General features: G+C 38.3%; 1 protein-coding gene and 1 long non-coding RNA gene across 2 annotated transcripts in view; one reads left to right on the forward strand and one right to left on the reverse strand.

Annotated features, from left to right (window-relative positions):
- LOC129060869 (uncharacterized) overlaps positions 1 to 18,692 on the forward strand; it is a 46,485-nt gene extending 27,793 nt beyond the window's left edge. The window contains exon 3 of the long non-coding RNA XR_010141045.1: positions 18,472 to 18,692. This is a non-coding gene — a long non-coding RNA (uncharacterized LOC129060869). The remainder of the gene's footprint in view (positions 1 to 18,471) is intronic.
- Positions 1 to 19,046, reverse strand: part of CSMD1 (CUB and Sushi multiple domains 1) — a 2,063,616-nt gene that overhangs the window by 1,270,457 nt on the left and 774,113 nt on the right. The gene's annotated exons all lie outside the window — the stretch shown is intronic.

Consider the following 19,046-nt stretch of genomic DNA (forward strand, 5'->3'; position numbering starts at 1 on the left):
ATATTAAGGTAAAGTGGATTCAAAGAGCATAGCTTTTTAAAATATTAACATTTTTTGTGGTACATAATACATAGCCTTGAATCATTTCTAAGCCATTGAAAACCTATACTCTTTTGCAAAATTTTTTTTTCTAAAAAGCAGAGAGCATAGTGTAGTGCTTAAAAGCAGAGACTCGCCGGGAGTGGTGGCTCATACCTGAAATCCCAGCACTTTGGGAGGCCAAGGTGGGTGGATCACGAGGTCAGGAGATCGAGATCATCCTGGCTAACATGGTGAAACCCCATCTCTACTAAAAATACAAAAAATGAGCCGGGCATGGTGTCGGGTGTCGGGTGGCGGGTGTCGGGTGGCGGGTGGCGGGTGGCGGGTGGCGGGTGCCTGTGGTCCCAGCTACTCAGGAGGCTGAGGCAGGAGAAGAGAATGGTGTGAATCCGGGAGGTGGAGCTTGCAGTGAGCCGAGATCAAGTCATTGCACTCCAGTGTGGGTGACAGAGCCAGACTCTGTCTCAAAAAAAAACGCAGAGACTCTGGGGCTGGTCTAGCTTTATTTACATCTAAGTCCTATCACTAAAGTTAGGGGCCAGTTAACTTCTAATAGCCTCAGTTTCCTCACCAATGAAGCAGCCATTACTTGATAGAATGGTTATGACATTTAATGTGTTAACACTCATTAATTTGAATTGCTTAGGATAATCAGAGCCTAACACTATTAGAGTATTTCATAAGTTAAGCAAGTAAAATAATACAATCAGGGATACAAATTAAAATTTTACATACAGATATAAGCTTTTTTTTTTTTAACTGAAAGAGACTCTGATGATCTATTCCCATGTTTATAATGATGTGGAATGGAAGCTCAAAGGGGTTAAAGAATAACATTAGTATTGTAATGAGACTGAAAGCTTTGCCTATATAACCAGAGAGATTTTTCATTATGAATTAACAAACATTTTACAGAAAACCATCTGAAATCAAATGAATGGATGTAACTAATTAAACAATACTATGTATCCATTATAAAATGAGAGCATGTCCTCTGCGGGGACATGGATGGAGCTGGGGGCCATTATCCTTTGCAAACTGATGCAGGAACAGAAAACCATATACCACATGTTCTGTCTTATAAGAGGCAGCTAAATTATGAGAACACATGGGTACATATAGGTGAACGACACACACTGGGGCCCAGGGGAGAGTGGAGGGTGGGGAAAGGGAGAGGATCAGGACAAATGGATACTAGACTTAGGACTTGAGTGATGAAGTCATCTGTGCAACAAACCCCCATGACACCAGTTTACCTATGTAACAAACCTACACATGGATCCCTGAGGTTAAAATAAAAGTTAAAAAAAAATTGAACAAGGCCAGGCACAGTGGCTCATGCCTGTAATCCCAGCACTTTGGGAGGCCGAGGCGGGTGGATCACAAGGTCAGGAGATTGAGACCATCCCGGCTAACATGGTGAAAACCCATCTCTACTAAAAACACAAAAAATTAGCCGGACATGGTGGCGGGCGCCTGTAGTCCCAGCTACTTGGGAGGCTGAGGCAGGAGAATGGCGTGAACCCGGGAGTTGGAACTTGCAGTGAGCTGAGATCTCGCCACTGCACTCCAGCCTGGGTGACAGAGCGAGACTCTGTCTCAAAAAACAACAACAACAACAACAAAAAAAAAACACACACACACACAAAAAAACAAACAAAAAAATTGAACAACATAGAACTAAAAGCATTGTTCTTACTTGTCTGCAAGATACGGGTGAAGCCGAGGTCACTAAAACATGTGTCTTGTCTGAACTGCAACTGAAAATGCTTGTACTTCATCCATGAATCACTGTTCTTTAGCTGTTTAAGCTTTCTGTGTTGAAAGAAAACTACAAGATAAATTGAAAGAAAATGAAAAGCCAGATGAAAAATTCATCAGATTGATTTCAGTTCTTTGTGCCTTTACCAAATATATACTCTCCTTCCACTGAAAAAAGGGAAGGTCAATCCAAAAAAAAAAAAAAAAAAATGGTGGTTCAGTTCATCCTGTGGTTAAGGTTGAATTGACTTCATCTTCTATCGAATGATTTAGAATGTGAATCAGCAAAATCAACAGTCAGTTTCCAGACCTCAGCAACATCAAAATTTGACAACGATTCAAAGATGAGCAAAGAAAGGGAGCATTAGCACAATTCAGCTCCCTTAAACCATCTGCACCCACAGGCAAAACACCCATAGAGGAACACGTCCCTAAGGATTTGACTCGAAATGTGCAAGCTTCCCGCTGTTTCCAATTCTCCTGCAACAAAAGTATTTGTGCTTTCATCTCAATAGCCATTACAGACAAACACAAAACCAAAAAAGTGGAAAGGAGAAGGATCATCTGCATTTAAAATATGATGCGTCTTCACTCCAGTGCACCAATAGGCATGTTATAAAGGCTCAACAGATGGCTTTAAAAATCATAGTTAAAACAGCAAAGATGATTGAATGTTAACAAAATGTAGTTAGTTATTATTATAAATTAGATGATTGTCTAGATAATAATTTTAATAGTTTCATAAAGTATCCAATTACATTGTCCCACCAAGCTTCAGGAGGAGCTATAATCAGGAGTTCTTGGATGTCTTAGAGACTCTTTCTCTTGCTCTCTTTGCTAAGTTGTGCCTTGAACGTCAAGAGGCCACCATCAGAATTATACCTTCCTCTGCATGGCTCTCAGTGATCTCAGTAGCACTGCTGTTGAGCACCACATAAACTGAACCCTGTTTAAGACAATACCCCCTGACCTTTCAGCAACAGGGGCTTTTATCTGCATCAGCACCAGCTAGTGGGTATTTTACTCTTCATCAGCTTTGCCCTATAATGAGAACAGGTTGGGCCACAGCAGAGGGCATATTTGCTCAGGGATCAGAGTGAGAAAAACCTTAAATCTGCACTTAAATCTTAAATTTGTATTGCTCACCAACATGTCGGGTATAAGGAATTGTGTATGTATTTGCACTTTAGTGACTTCTATCATTTGTGTTTTCAAGCATTTCCATTTATTTCAGGCTCAAACACAATCTACTCACTCATTACTTGTGGTCAATGCTATTAAGCCCAAGAACACTCATGTTCCCGTATTCTGTCCTAGGAACTTGATTCCGTAAGTCACACCTTTAAGGACATACTCACTTTACCTAAGAGTATTTTCTTTACATGGCGCTACCCTTCCTGTTTTCATAATATTTGAGTGTTTTGCAAACCAAATGCAATCACATCTTTGGAACTCAGGAACTGATCTTGGAATATCTTAAGTTAATGTCGTTATGTATTTATCTTATTTGAAACACATCTTTTGAGTAGTGACATGTGCCTTAAATTTACTTTGAATTCTATGAGCTTTCAGGAAAGACATCTGTAAAAGATAAGTTGCCCATTACCATGCATTTAACCTCAGCTCTTTGAAGTCAGAAACAGGGCTGAAAGCAAAGGTGTAGCTGCCACAAATGTAAAGGCTTAACGATAGGGTCTTGTGAAAATATGTTGCATCACACGTGTATTAAAATACCATGCCCATAGTGAAAACCATGCTTTCAAAGAACGTCCTCTAATGAAAAAAAAGTACTCAATACATACTGCCAGTTTAAATGTACTGAGTATCAAAATGAATATTCCTGGGCTTCCAAGTCTGTCTGCTCGTCTGTTCGCATCCTGGTACCCCTGCCAGGTCACGTTTCCCTTGGATGGAATGAGGGACATTAGGGAAGGTGACGATGGCTTCAGTCTTGCTGATATTACCCAAGGACTGGCTGAAGAGGTCTGAGTCACAAGAGGCTGTGGGAAAACAAATGAAAGAGGCAGAGGATGAGGGTCCCACGGGGCCCTCTGAGGAGCCAATGAGTGTGCTGTCAAGGGAGGCCCAGTGTTGAGTGTTTATCCAAACAGGGCAAACCACAGCTCAACAAAGATAAAAGTCGGCATTTCAAGGCGCAGGAACCACATCTCCACAGGAGAATGTTTAACAAGTGATCGTGGCTGGCAAGTTACGGAATCGGACTGGGATGACATTGAAGGATGCTATGGCGAGAGAAGAGCAGGAAAACAGAATAAAGTTCAGCCATGTTCCCCATTCATTCTTCAGCAGCAAGAACCCTCAGCAGAACTGGCCACCTCCACCAAGGAAAGCGGCAGGAGAAAGTACAATGCTTAGTGGTGGGAGGTGGGACTGCAGGTAATTTATATTCTTTCCAAAGTAAATGTTCTATGATTACTATATATCCCTTTCATAATGTTTATGACATTTAAGGCGTGATATTAAAATTATAGTAACTGTCACATACAAAAAAAATTATCAATTTTAATCTACTGTAAATGTTATGATAGGCAACAAAGAATTTAGAATGATAAAAATGACCAAGAAAACAATTAAAATATTGCCCTATCAAGTTTGTACATGTCATACCTGACACTACTAAATTTCTTTCGTCCAGCAATCAACATTGCTGCTTTTAATACCAAATGAGGAGTGAATGTAGAAATTATAATGAAGGAATAATATAAAATGTTCCCAAGTCATTCCTATAGGATGGGATTTAGAAGCTTCAGGAGAAAATCACAGACCTAATCTGCCATGTTGATATTGCTCATGTTGTCATCAGTCATGAAACAATGGACACTCCAAATAGCTTGTAAAATATCTAACAATAAATGGTGACAGGGGCCTGAATCAGAATAGTGCCCTGTCACTTTTCTAATGGATAGTGATTATCATGTAAACACCACCAGGAAGCATCTCAACAACAATTTTTATTATAATGTTGGCAACAGCGAATAAAAAGTACGCCATTTTCTTTTGTTTCCCCTTTGGCATTAATTTGCTAACAAAGTAATCATAAATCTCCCACATTTTCTTGCAAGGAAAATAAAAACATTTAATAAAATATGGAAAAGGATCATACAACTCAAAGCCATTTGCCAAAGTTCTTCAAATGATACTTAACAGATTATTTAAATAAACATATTTTCTTTAACACATATAAATCATTCACAACCTTCATGAGACTCTTTGATCACTATGAGTTCTGCAAAGAAAAAATAGAAGTTTGTTTCAGGATCTCCCATTGTATTATACCAGTTTTCGTTGGTCAGCCACATAATTAAAACTGTTAGTTCTAAATTAATGGGAGACCACAGTAGAAGAGGTGATTGGTCCCTGGGTAAAAATGAATATGAGAATGGACTATCTAGCTTTCTTTCATCCGAGAATTTTCCATCTCTTCACATTGTAACTTTTTCACTATTTACAATTTTAAAATTAGAAAGCAGTTTTCAGGTATTAAGCCTAGAATTCTGTCCATGAAATTGGAAATAGAAACCAGATGAAACATTTTAAAGGAAAAACTCTACTTTGATGACAGTTCTTTCCTGAACATGTGTGTACACTGACTTGTCAATGGAAAATAAACTAAAACCTTGGGTGTACACATTCAATTTCGGGCAGATTTTTTAATTTTTAAGAGACAGGGTCTTGCTCTTTCACCCAGGCAGTTGCGCAATCATAATATTAATAGGCAGAAAAGGTAAACTCTATAGAATAGGATGAGTTAACAAATTATCATAACAAATTAGATCTTCTATAACATTTTTAAAAATTATAAAATCTGTTTTACCCACTGATACAAGACTGTGTCATGATTTTAAAAAGACGAGTGTGGCAGTACAGACTTAATGTGATCCTAGTGAGTCTCACCTTCTGGTGTTCACATCTCTGTATAATCCCCTGCTCTTGACTGTGAGAAAGACTTGTGATGTGCGTCTGACCAATAGTATATGGTAGAGGTGAGCGTTGTCACTGCCATGACTGTGTGACATTATATAAGGCTGCATCTTGCCTGGATGGAGTTATCCATTCTCCTTGTGGGCTTGATGAAGCAGGGGCTGTGTTGAAGAATTCTACGTAGGGAGAAACTGTGGAAATGGCCCCCAGACAGCAAAACGCTGGGGCTCGCCATGCTCATGTCAGGAGGTAATGGATTCTGCCCACAACCTGAATAAGCTTGGATGCACGGTCCTCCCATCCAGCCTCTAGATGAGGAGGCAGTGGAACTAATGCCTTGATCATAGCATGCAAGACTTACGGCCGAGGACTCAGCACAGTCCCACCCCATGACAACTATGAGATAATAAATGCCAGACCGGGCGCGGTGGCTCACGCCTGTAATCCCAGCACTTTGGGAGGCCGAGGTGAGCGGACCATAAGGTGAGGAGATCGAGACCATCCTGGCTAACACAGTGAAACCCCGTCTCTACTAAAAATACAAAAAGTTAGCCGGGCCTGGTGGCGGGCGCCTGTAGTCCCAGCTGCTGGGGAGACTGAGGCAGGAGATTGGCGTGAACCCGGGAGGCAGAGCTTGCAGTGAGCCGAGATAGCGCCACTGCACTCCAGCCTGGGCGACAGAGTGAGACTCCATTTCAAAAATAAATAAATAAATAAATAATAAAAATAAACACCTGCTGTGTCAAGCCACTCTTTTGCGGTCATTGGTTTTACAGAGCGGTCATTTGTTCTATCGCTGCCGTACATTACTACAAATATAGTGGCTTAAGAGAACACAGGCTTACTAATTTTTAGTTCTGTAGGTCTGAAGTTCAAGACAGGCCTCACTAGACAAAAATCAAGGCGTTTTCAGGCTACAGTCCTTTCTGAAGCCTCTTAGGGAAAATTCATCCAATGCTGATTCAGGTGCTTTTAGAATCCAGTTTGTTGCATTTATGAGGCCCACATCCCCATTTTCTTGCTGGCTGTCAACTGTGGGCCATTCTTTCTTAGCTTCGAAAGACTACCACATTCTTTGGGGTCATAGCCTTCTTTGTGAATCTTCAAGGCCAGCATTGCTGGGTCCAGTCCTCATTGAGACCCATTCTTCTGCCTGTTTCTACTGCTTTTAAGAATTCACATAGCTAGAATGGGTCCACCAGGGTAATTAGGATAGTCTCTATCTCGAGACCCTTTATCGTATCTGTAAACCCCTTTTTCCCATAAAGCAACCTATTCACAGGCTCCAGGGATTAAGGAATGAACACATTGGGGGTGATATTTAGCCTGCGCATGCCTTCATAGAAAACATACAGTGAAAGTTCTACCATCTTCATTAAATTCCCACATTTCTAAGATTTTGTTCATGTTAAAATTTGTTTGTTCTTTGCTTCAAGTTTAGTCATTTGAGCCTCATCTCCCCTTGTAATATTTATTCTATGCTTTCTATTTTTTAATGTGAAAATATTTCTTTTTCTGTTAAATTTAACAATTACTGAGAGCTTGTGTTCTATGGGAAATAAAACATCAAGATAAAGAAAACGCAAAGTGTGTCCTCAAGCAGTTCCCAGACAAACTAGAACAAGGTTGTCACCTGTTCTCATATGGTCAAAAAATGTGTATAAAAGTCCTAGCATTTTCCAGTAAGAGCATCATGAGTTCTGAGTTATTCACAAATAATTTCATATAGCCAGATAGATTTTCAAATTGAGATGTATTAGGCATTAAGTATTATGATGGTTAATGTCATGCAACAACTTGACTTGGCCATAGGATGCCCAGATATTTGGTCAGACATTATTCTGGGTGTGTCTGCAAGGGTGTTTTTAGATGAGATGAACATTTCATTTGGTAGAATGAGTAAAGCAGATTTCCCTCTGTAATGTGGGTGGGCCTCGTTTCATCACTTGAAGGCCTCAGTAGAAGGAAAACTGACTCTCAAGTAAGACAGAGTTCCCGTGCCTGATGGTCTTCCAACTAAAACACTGGTTCTATTTCTCTGGAGAGCCCTGGCTAATAAAAATCATCTTCCAGCTGGACGTGGTGGCTCATGCCTGTAATCCCAGCATTTTGGGAGGCCGAGGCAGGTGGATCACTTGAGGCCAGGAGTTTGAGGCCAGCTTGGCCAACATAGTGAAGCTCTGTCTCTACTAAAAATACAAAAATTAGCTGGGCATGGTGGTGCATTCTTGTAATCCAAGCTACTTGGGAGGCTGATATGAGAGGATTCCTTGAACCCAGGAGGCAGAGGTTGCAGTGAGCCAAGATAACGCCCAGGCTGGAGTGTAGTAGCAACAGAGTAAGACTCCATCTCAAAGTTAAAAAGAAAAAAAGCTTCATCCATTTCATCTATCCATTCATTCAGTAATTCGGTATGCAATGTCTTCTATTCATTGGCTTGACTCTGGGTATAAAGTAGTGAATAAAACATGCTCTCTTTCCTCAAGAGTTGGGGGCACAGACTGCAGCAATGATGAAATATTTATGCTCAGGGTGCATCAAAGCACAAAGCAAGGAAAGTCTGGGAGTCTGAGTTCAGGAAAGTTTTATGGAAGAAGGTTCTTTGAGTTGAGTCTTAAATGATGATCAGCAATCCAGAAGCATGACTGGGGAGTCATTCCAAGCAGAGAGTCCAAGGTAGCAAATACAAAGAGGTGCGGAGCACCACATCCCATTAAGTTATCCTCAGCCCATTATTACAGAAGCACAAAAAGTAAGCCCCAGAGAAGTGGCAGCAGGGGCTGGCAAGACCGACACGAGCACGTCATGGCGGACCTGTGTGCTAAGTCAGGACACTGAACTTTGTCCTACACGGTGATGGAAAGAGACTTTTCAGACTGGCAATATAGATAAGCCATACCTGTGGTTAGCTAAAATATGGATTTGGGGGATGAGAAAGAAATCACTTTCTTTCTGTCTAGAAATATGACACTTTCAGGAACGTGCACAAGGAATTTTTCAGTGGCTTTGATTTTAATGTAATGAGTCTTTAAGCATATGGCCCAATGGATAATGTCCCATTATCAGCATAGCTTGCCTTTTCCAGATGGGGCTGGTAAACCCCCAAGGAGTACATGGATACTAAGTGTATTTTAATATAATTGGTTTTCTTTGTAATCTGTACTTTCTATGTGAATTTTGAAACACCATTCTAAAAGATCACTGACTTTACTGGAATAACAGAGGTCATGGCACAAAAAGTTAAAGCACCATCTCAGGAGAGACAGTGCAACAATATCACTTATTTCCCCTTCCTTTTAATTTAACTAAAACTGTTTTTACTTTCCTTCCACTCAGGTTTTTTTTTGGATTTCCATGTGTGTATATATCTTTTTTATATAGTACTGTTGCTCATTTCCTCCTGTAATCCTTCACAAATAAGCAAAGTTCACTTTCAATCCCCTATTCAATCCCCTATGTACAGTGAGCTCTCGTCCTCTGCAGTCTGGCAAAACCCCTCAGGTGGTAGAGCCAGCACCCAGCTCACCCTGAGCTTCTGTTGTCCGTAAGGTTCTCATATGTTTGTATGAGACTGCAGAACGTATCCAGCACAGCACTGGGGATGATCCTACTTTCAGAAACATTAAAAAATACAATACCAAATATCCGCTTGAGGTTAGACTTAGCCTATAGTGTGAACATGCTAAAATCATACATCTTCTGCTATGGTCATTGATATGTAGGCAGTGTATGGATGCTTTTTCATAGTTTGAGGTCTGTATCTGAAGTCTACCTCTAAAGCACATAGATGCTTTAATAAAGATGCATAGTGTGGTGGAGTGAAAAGAATGGATTTGGTGCTGGCATTAGTTGTCAAGTCATCTAATTCTATTGCATCTCAGTTTCCTGAGAAACTCAAATTAAAAAGGCAAATAGGAATATGTTGTAAAATGTCAATTGTCATTTAAATGTAAGCGATCATCAATATTGAATCCTCTCTGCTACCAAAGGAGCTACCGGACAACAGACAAACCAATTTATCTTTGATTCCTCCTCAAAGCCTTGCATTTTGCTTTGCATAAATCAAGACTTCAACCCAAGCTCAGTGTATGAGGCTGGAGAGGCAAGGCAGTCCAGATTTAATATTGTTAATCCAGTGCCATTTCTCAGGGATCAGAGGCTTTGATCCTGTTAAAATATTTTCAAAAATTGAAGACTCAAGTATGACATGCTATTTAGATAGAAAATTGGATGATTTTTGTAGGTTTCCACTAGAGAACAACAGCAACAAAACTCTTCCTTTACAAGGGCTTACCATGACAACATTTTTAGGCCCTCAGTGGAAGACAAGTCATACATTTTGTGGTAAAGTATGGTTACAAGGAGCCTCAACCAATGTAGAAAAAAAGCTGAATGAAATAAATAATGGTGACTATTAGAAGTTCAAGGGCCCTGGACTTGTTGAAAATTATGTTGAGGTACCATAAAATCCTGAATGATTAGCTCTATCAACAAATCATCCTCTTTATTTTTTTTATGTAATAATTTATTTGAGATTATAATGCCTGAATGAGATTTCCTTCCTTTAACATTATAGTCTGAAATTGCAAAAGCTCCCTTTTAACTACCTGGACAAAATGAAGTTAAATGTTATGTTACAAAATTCTGGCCAGCATTTCAAAACAATTCCTCTATTCAATACATTGATGATAATTACCTTTTTTCAGAGTATAATTTTTTTTGTTAATTATGCTTAGAGTGTCACTTAGATATGGTTTGCTGTGTTTAGAGTGTGCTTAGAAAAGCATGATTTTTTAAAAGAAATACAACTTTAAAAAGCACAAAAAAAATTAATGAAAATTTGAATTAAAAGAAAAACCCCACAACCCTCTACTCAACATTCTTATGGTTTAAGTGACAAAGTTGAATCTCACGGATAATTACTTAGGTAAAAAATGAAAAATTCTTTAGAAATGTATATTAATATAAATGCCTGCTGTGCTATCCTTATATAATTATAAATCTTGGCTGGGCATGGTGGCTCATGCCTGAAATCCCAGCACTTTTGGAGGCTGAGGTGGGAGGATCTCTTGAGACTAAGAGTTCAAGACCAGCCTGGGCAATATAGGAAGACCGCACCTCTACAAAACATAACAATTAAAAAACTAGCCAGACATGGTTGTGTGCATCTGTAGTCCCAACTACTCTGGCGACTGAGGTGGGAGGATTTGTTAATGGAGATGGAGGCTTCAGTGAACTATTGTTATGCTACTGCACTCCCGCCTGAGTGACAAAGTGAAACCCTGTCTCAAAATAATGATGATAATAATAACACATCTTTAAGAAACGCTAAGCTGGTTTAAAGTATTTGCATTCATGTCTTTTCTAATCTCCATAACTAAATGTCAGAAAGCTGTTTTATTAATTTACTTTTTCTCCACAGTGCTGTTCATATCAGTGTGGAAGGCATCATGAGATACTGCAGAGACAGACAAATTCAAATACCATTCACTACTCTACCTAGATAACCTTGGGCCAATGTCTTACCTTTCAGAGAATAAGTGACTTTACATATCAATTATAGATACTTTTTTACAATTAAAATGACTGCTGTGAGGATTAAGTACTGTTGTGTATGCAGAGGAGGTGATCCAATACACGGCACAAAGAAAATACTGGGGAGTGTTCTTGTAATTAAAAAAATTCAGGGCCGGGCGCGGCGGCTCACGCCTGTAATCCCAGCACTTTGGGAGGCCGAGGCAGGCGGATCATGAGGTCAGGAGATCGAGACCATCTTGGCTAACACGGTGAAACCCCGTCTCTACCAAAAATACAAAAAATTAGCCGGGCGCGGTGGCGGGCGCCTGTAGTCCCAGCTACTCGGGAGGCTGTGGCAGGAAAATGGCGGGAACCCGGGAGGCGGAGCCTGCAGTGAGCCGAGATCGCGCCCCTGCACTCCAGCCTGGGCGACAGAGCAAGACTCCATCTCAAAAAATAAAAAAAATAAAATAAATAAAAAAATAAAAAAATAAAAAAATGAAAAAAATTCAGAAAACAATATGCAACAACTGTGGAAGGAAATTGAAATATAAAATACAAATAAGCCTTTATTTACCCTTGACCAAACTTTTCATTTCTATAATTTTCTCAAGTGTTATACATATGTGAGAAACTGAAGAGCTAGGAAAAATAGTTTGAAAAACATGATTGGATACATGGACTCTTGACAGTCTATGAAGGGAGGTTTATGTACCTAACCTCCTGCACGGCTGCTGTTCAAATTCTTCAGTGCTCCTTGTAGAAGGATCTTAATTGTGTCTAGTTAATAGTGATGACCATTATACACGGAAATTATGGGGGCGGGGCGGGGAGGACGCTGCGTTCATTTGCCATGCTCAATAGCATTTATTCAAGCCAACCAAAAAAACCCTGAGACAAAAAACAAAAATGAATCCTATTTGCATTTTGGTGATTGTACTCTGGATGAGAAGAAACAAGGACATTGGAATCTCCCAGTCCTGCTGTGGGTTGGCTCTTAATGCTTGCCTCTCAGTTTAAGTGTAAATTTTGTTTTTTTGTTATTTTTGTTTTCTCTAGAGAAAACATTTTTCAATCAGCCATTTCTAGGACTGGTGGGATGACCAGCTGTCTTAGTATTATTACTCTTATAATGACACAACAAAATGAGATGTGACTATTTGATGAATTATGTGTTATCTTCACAATATAGTTAAGATTTTATTCATGTTACTGATTATGCTTTAAAAAATGAAGCATCTGTCTATCTGCTTTTCAAGAGCTCACTTACAATATGGCATTTTAATGTCTTAATGTATCATTCTGCACACTTTTTTTTTCTTCTAGCAGTTCATTCTTAAGCTTTTTCACAAGAATGGAAGAATGTAGAGGTCGTGGAAATGTACAAAATGTTTCATTGTGTAAGTTTTAACTAAGTTTTAAACTAGGTCTTCAATAACAAATTTGCACTTTTATACTTAAAAATTTAAAACTCTATTTGTCAGCACATCAGCCTTGACAAATTACTCCTGTATTCACTCAAAAAGGGTTGCTTTTCTGCAATCTCTGTATCATGGTGGATATTGTAAATTTCGTCTCGAATACAACCAACGCTGTAGCTACCCTCATAGAACTTTCAGTGAAAGAGGGAGAACAACACTAATCAAACAAGTACTCAAATATTTACTTAATAACTAAGTGTTACAAAGGGAGAAAATGATACTGATAGAACAGAGAATAAAACTGAGGATTCAAATGTCAGAGAATACCTAGAAAAAGAGGGCAGTGAAGCTGAAATTTGAAACATCAAACGCAGGTAGGTGAGGAAAAGAGGGTGTTCTGGAGAAGGGGTATGGACTGTGTGCACACCTGGAGTGAGGACAGATGTTGGCCTTATCTCTTTTTGCAGTTGTGGGAGCAGAACGATTACCTCCACCAAAGATGTTTGCATCGTAATTCCCAGAACCTGCGACTATGTTTCCTTACCTGCTGAGAGGATTTGACAGGTGTGAAAGTTAAGGATTTTGAGCAAGTGAGGTGACCTGCAATTATTTGGATGGGTTCCTGGTTGTCGTAACATTTCTTAAAAGCTGAGAACCTTTCCTGGCTCAGGTCAGAGGGACATGTCATTTAAAAAATCGTCAGAAAGATGCACCCTTGCTGGCTTTGAAGATGGATAAAGAAGGCCACAAGCTCAGGAATGATGGCAGCCTGGAGAAGACTCCCCTGAATCTTTCAGAAAAGAACACAGGCCCCTCAACACCATGGGGTCAGCTCAGGGAGACCCATCTGCAGGTTAGAAGCCGACATCAGCCTTCCAACCTGTGGAAATACAAGATGAGATCTTTGTGGTTTCTACGCCACTACGTTTGTGGTAATATCTCACAGCAGCCAGAAAAATATCCAATGTGATTTTCTTCTTTCTATAATGAAGAAAACATGTTTATTCTCGATGAGCAAAGGGAAGACTTTCTGTGAATCCAAGTACCTTCTGTTATTAAACAGCTGGGTGTGAATTTGGAAGTCAGTGTAGCTGGGAGACTTAGAATCAAAGAGCAGCTGTGGCGCTCAAAATATGTATGGCTGGGGGTGGACACTACACACATGGGAACTTGGTTCCTCTCCTGGCCATTTGTAAGTAGGGATCACACACACACAAACATGCACACACATACACATGTGCACACGTATGTACACGCACATATACATATACACCTATGCATATATATGTACATATATATAAGCTAATTTGAGGATGCATTAAAACTAAAACTTGGCCAGGAGTCCTGGCTCATGCCTGTAATCCCAGCACTTTTGGAAGGCTGAGGTAGGTGGATCCCTTGAGCCAAGGAGTCTAAGACCAGCCTGGGAAATATGGCAAAACCTCATCTCTACAAAAAACACAAAAATTAGCCAGGTGTGCTGGTGCATGCCTGTGGTCCCAGCTACTCGGGAGACTGAGGCATGAGAATCACTTGAGCCCAGTGGGCAGAAGTTGCAGTGAGCTGAGATTGTGCCACCGCACTCCAGCCTGGGTGACAGAACAAGACTCTGTCTCAAAACACAAAACAAAACCTAAAACTTGAAAGATCTGTCAGTTTCCAGCTCCTGAAATTCGTTGACTGTGCCCATGTGGAGCTGTGTGCCTGAGATGGAATTTCAAAGTGGTTTCTGACACCACAACAACTTCTTGTTTCTAATACCCATTCATGCAATGCTAGGAGAAAAAACTCAGTTTAGAAGTTTTTGGTTTTCTTTCTCAGAATCAGAATAGTTTTTAAAAAATGTCCTATTTCCACTTCTAAGTGAGCAAACTGACAACATCATTTGATCATCTGTTCTACAAATTAGGAAAGATAGAAATCTAACTCATAAGCTAATTCCAAAACCACTTTTCCTCCATGAACACCTGAGATTTTGTCAGCACTTTCTAGATTGTAAAATAAACCAGATTCAATTTCCATAATATATTTCCTCACCTTTTAAAGTGTAGAAGAAATTATGACATCTTTTCTATTCTATACTGAGAGGAAGATTCAATCTGACAAAAATAATTGCATAAAAGCGTGTAAGGAGATAGTAGGCAACAAGCCTAAATTATTTTATAAAAATTATTATTAGTGTTATTTTGAGACACAGTTTCACTCTGTCACCCAGGCTGGAGTGCAGTGGTTGGATCATAGCTCGTTGCAGCCTCAACCTCCCAGCCTCAATCAATCCTCCTGCCTCAGCCTCCTGAGTAGCTGAGACCACACGCACAGGTCAGCACGCACAGCTAACTTTTATTTAATTTTTTTTATAGAAACAGGGTATCACTATATTCCCCAGGCTGGTCCTGAACTTCTGTCCTCAAAGATCCTCCCATCTCGGCTTCCCAAAGTGCTGGGATTACAAATGTGAGCCACTGAATCTGGCCTATAAAAATTGTTTTCTTATTATAATAGGAATAATTTACCTCCAATTTTCTTTCTCATGTATTCAAGCAAGAGTAATTTACCTCTATTTTTTTCATAACAATGCCACAGAGTTTACTGTAAACATCAAATGCTTTAAAAAGAAACATGATTTGACATAAACACATTTATCTCAACTCTCTTGAATGAAATTGTTCTTAGAGAGAATACTGGGTGAAGAAACATCTGATTTAAATAATAGCACTGCACATTTCCATTTGGTAGAACTCTATTTCAAATATCACCTATATTATGTCATATTTTTGCTGCTCATATAGTTTTTACAATAGTTCCTTGAAAAAGATTATTGTTGTTTACTTAGATATTCTAAAATAAGTATTTAATGATTGAGATAAATGTCAGAAGGCAAAAACTGTAAACAATTTTTCAGCCTTGGCATGTTCCTCATATTTTTTTAATATCACCAAACTGATATTTATGATGTGCCCATTTATATACTTATGAAAGCAACTTAGTTCTACAAACAACCCACTCGAGGTAACTATCTTTATCCCATTTTATGGATGATGAAACTGACATTGAAAGTTGACGGAACTCACTGAAGTGACACAGCAAATAAATGATGGGGAAGGATGAATTTCCACCCAGGAGTCACACAGAGTGAGAAAGCCTCTCATTGTAATGGCTGTTATGGCTCATTTGGGAGGTTTTTACAAAGTTTCTTCCTACCAAATAACAGAGGTTTAGTTCAGCTCACTTCCTACGCCACTGTGAGATGAACAGCTATTTGGGCCATGGAAAAATAAATGCCTCTGTTAGATATTTCTGGGGGTAAAAATGGAAAATTCTCCACCATTAACATGTGAGTACAAATAAACGTCAAAAAACAGAAAATGAACTTCCTATTACCCATTGTCCAGAAAATCAGTACTGAGTCCTCCTGCAGCCACGTTTTTCTGACTCCCAAATTGCTTGCTACCCTCTTTTTCACACGTCTCCATTCTCTCTACCTCGGGAATTTTCTTTCTCCTTCTTCAGAAACTACATAGTCCCCTCCCCATCCATGCCATAAATCTTCCCTGGATCCATTCTTCCCAATTCAAAGGACAGAAAGGTGAGTAAATAGGAAAAACAATGCAGGGATAAGGAGAGGGAGGGTATTTTACATTTTCCCTGGCTATTATTCATAACATATGGAAACACATGCTGAAAAATGAGGATTTCTTTTTTTTTTTTGTATACTTTAAGTTCTAGAGTACATGTGCACAAGTGGCAGGTTTGTTACATATGTATACATGTGCCATGTTGGTGTGCTGCACCCATTAACTCGTCATTTACATTAGGTATATCTCCTAATGCTATCCCTTCACTCTCCCCCCAACCCACCACAGGCGTCGGTGTGTGATGTTCCCCACCCTGTGTCCAGGTGTTCACTTCCCACCTATGACTGAGAACATGCGGTGTTTGGTTTTCTGTCCTTGTGATAGTTTGCTCAGAATGATGGTTTCCATCTTCATCCATGTCCCTACAAAGGACATGAACTCATCCTTTTTTATGGCTGCATAGTATTCCATGGTGTATATGTGCCACATTTTCTTAATCCAGTCTACCATTGATGGACATCTAGGTTGGTTCCAAGCCTTTGCTATTGTGAACAGTGCTGCAATAAACATATATGTGCATGTGTTTTTACAGCAGCATGATTCATAATCCTTTGGGTATACACCCTGTAATGGGATGGCTGGATCAAATAGTATTTCTAGAGGATTTCAAAATATTTCCAATGAAACCATATCATTTCTTTAAATGTTAGTTAATTATATATAGATTGTTCTAATATTTGTGAGTTTTGAGTGATTATTTTATGGGTTCCTAGAAGCAAATTATTTTAATACAATATTATTTTCCCATAGTTCAGAAACTAAATATTTTGTAATTTAGAGTTGGGAAAATTGCCCTCCTCTTTGAAAGGATAAAATGCGTATTTCATATAGATGTGGATAAAATTATAAATCTATAAAAATATTTTAGTAGATAAAATCACATATTCCTCTTTAAATGTGTATACCTATTTTTCTGTTTATTTACATTTGCAAGAGGTATATTATGAATGCCAGAAAATTAGTGTTTTCTCATTTTCTAAATAGTCTTAAAAATAGGACAGCTGGTAAAAATAGGATAATTTATAGGTATAGTAATAAGAGTAAGATTACAAATTGAGGTAGATAGGAAATGAAGGTGAAAAGTTGTATAACATGCAAATATAACTAGCATTCCCATTATTTCAAGTGACAGAATGAAACTGTACAATTATGGCTGGTCTAAACCACGTTAACATTAACTTTTAGTGGCTAGGACTGGCAATTATCGGACTAGCCAACAAATTAGCTTAATAGTTTAGATAAATTCACACACTTATGGAAGATTTTAAGAAGTAAATCCTATTTTCTCTTCAACCAACTATTTTACAGTCATTTAACAAACTGAACCATATCTAAAATTTAAAATAGCTGATTAAAATGTCTTATTCATTTAAAATTAATATTTCTTAAACTGAAATATTAGTTTCAAATGTCCATCAATAGAAAATAATGTTAAGAAAATGAATGAAACTGAAATATTAGTTTCAGTTTAAGAAATATTAGGTTTAATATTCAGTTCAGTAAGACTGGCAACATTTTCATTATGAAGAGGGGGTTGTTTATGTATTGCTACATAAATTAGTGTGCATTCACATGTACATTTCAAAAGAAACATTTTTATGATGAGTGTATTAATAGCAAAATAACAGTAGATACTATAACATTTCAAAAATCTACTAGGATAGCAAACCATTAGAACTGGTAATAGGAAAAGCTAAAATAATTATGTTGAAACAGATGCAACCTCAGCCCTGGTGATGTTAGTGATAATTTCTTCCATATATGTGGAGCAATTAGTCCTCATGGAGCAACAAACATAGCTATATTTATATAAAATAGTCTATTTCTTCCACTCCTAAGAATTTATCTTTAGACAGCATTCATTATAGCATGAAATAGTTAAGCAGAGAAAAGTTTAAAACCTAAAAGTCCAACAGTAGGAGAATATGTAAATATATGAGGGTAATTCAGTTTTGCTCAGATACGTGTTTACTATCTATTTAATGCAATATCAGGACAAACGATTTTATGCACATGATGATTTTCTTAATAAAACATATCCAAACACATTGTGGAGGCTAAGGTGTTAGAAATGAAAATAGACTCAGCTATGGAACACAGATATTTCTTCTTGCTTTGAAAGGTAACTGCTCCTGTTATCATTGCTTTTTCAGTCAAATACACAGAGGACAAGAAAGAAGAGGAATTAGAAAAAAAGATTGGAGAAGAAATAAAAGCAAATCAGGTCTTATTTGAATCCTTCCTGGAGTAAGAGGGAAGCATTTCCCCAAGGAATTGAGTTACTGTCCTATTATAATTACCTTGTTATGAAAACTCTATTATGGTTTTTCAAACTTTCTTTGGCTATAAAAAATTGATAATTGATGTGTCTATTCATTTGCCTTCTGCAGTTTATTAATCTGGGATAGACCATAAGAACAGATTATATTTTTAAACTTCAATATCAGATTGACTTGACTCATTCTATTTTCTTTTTCCTACGAAAATAATGTTAAAATGAATATAGAGTCATAAAACTAAGGCTGTGAAATGTAGTAGAATGACATAAAACCAATTATGCAAAAGATTATGATGAGTCAAGAAATGACTAAAAATATACCAGAATTAAGGCAACAAAAAGCATGGAGTATGGAGACTATATTGTCGTGGAAATTTTGTATCACAGAAATCAGAAGAAGAACATCTAGAAAATTGTCCTGTTTTACAGTTGTTTACTTTAACATCTGTT

Source organism: Pongo abelii, chromosome 7 (assembly GCF_028885655.2).
Source record: "Pongo abelii isolate AG06213 chromosome 7, NHGRI_mPonAbe1-v2.0_pri, whole genome shotgun sequence".
Lineage (NCBI taxonomy): Eukaryota > Metazoa > Chordata > Mammalia > Primates > Hominidae > Pongo > Pongo abelii.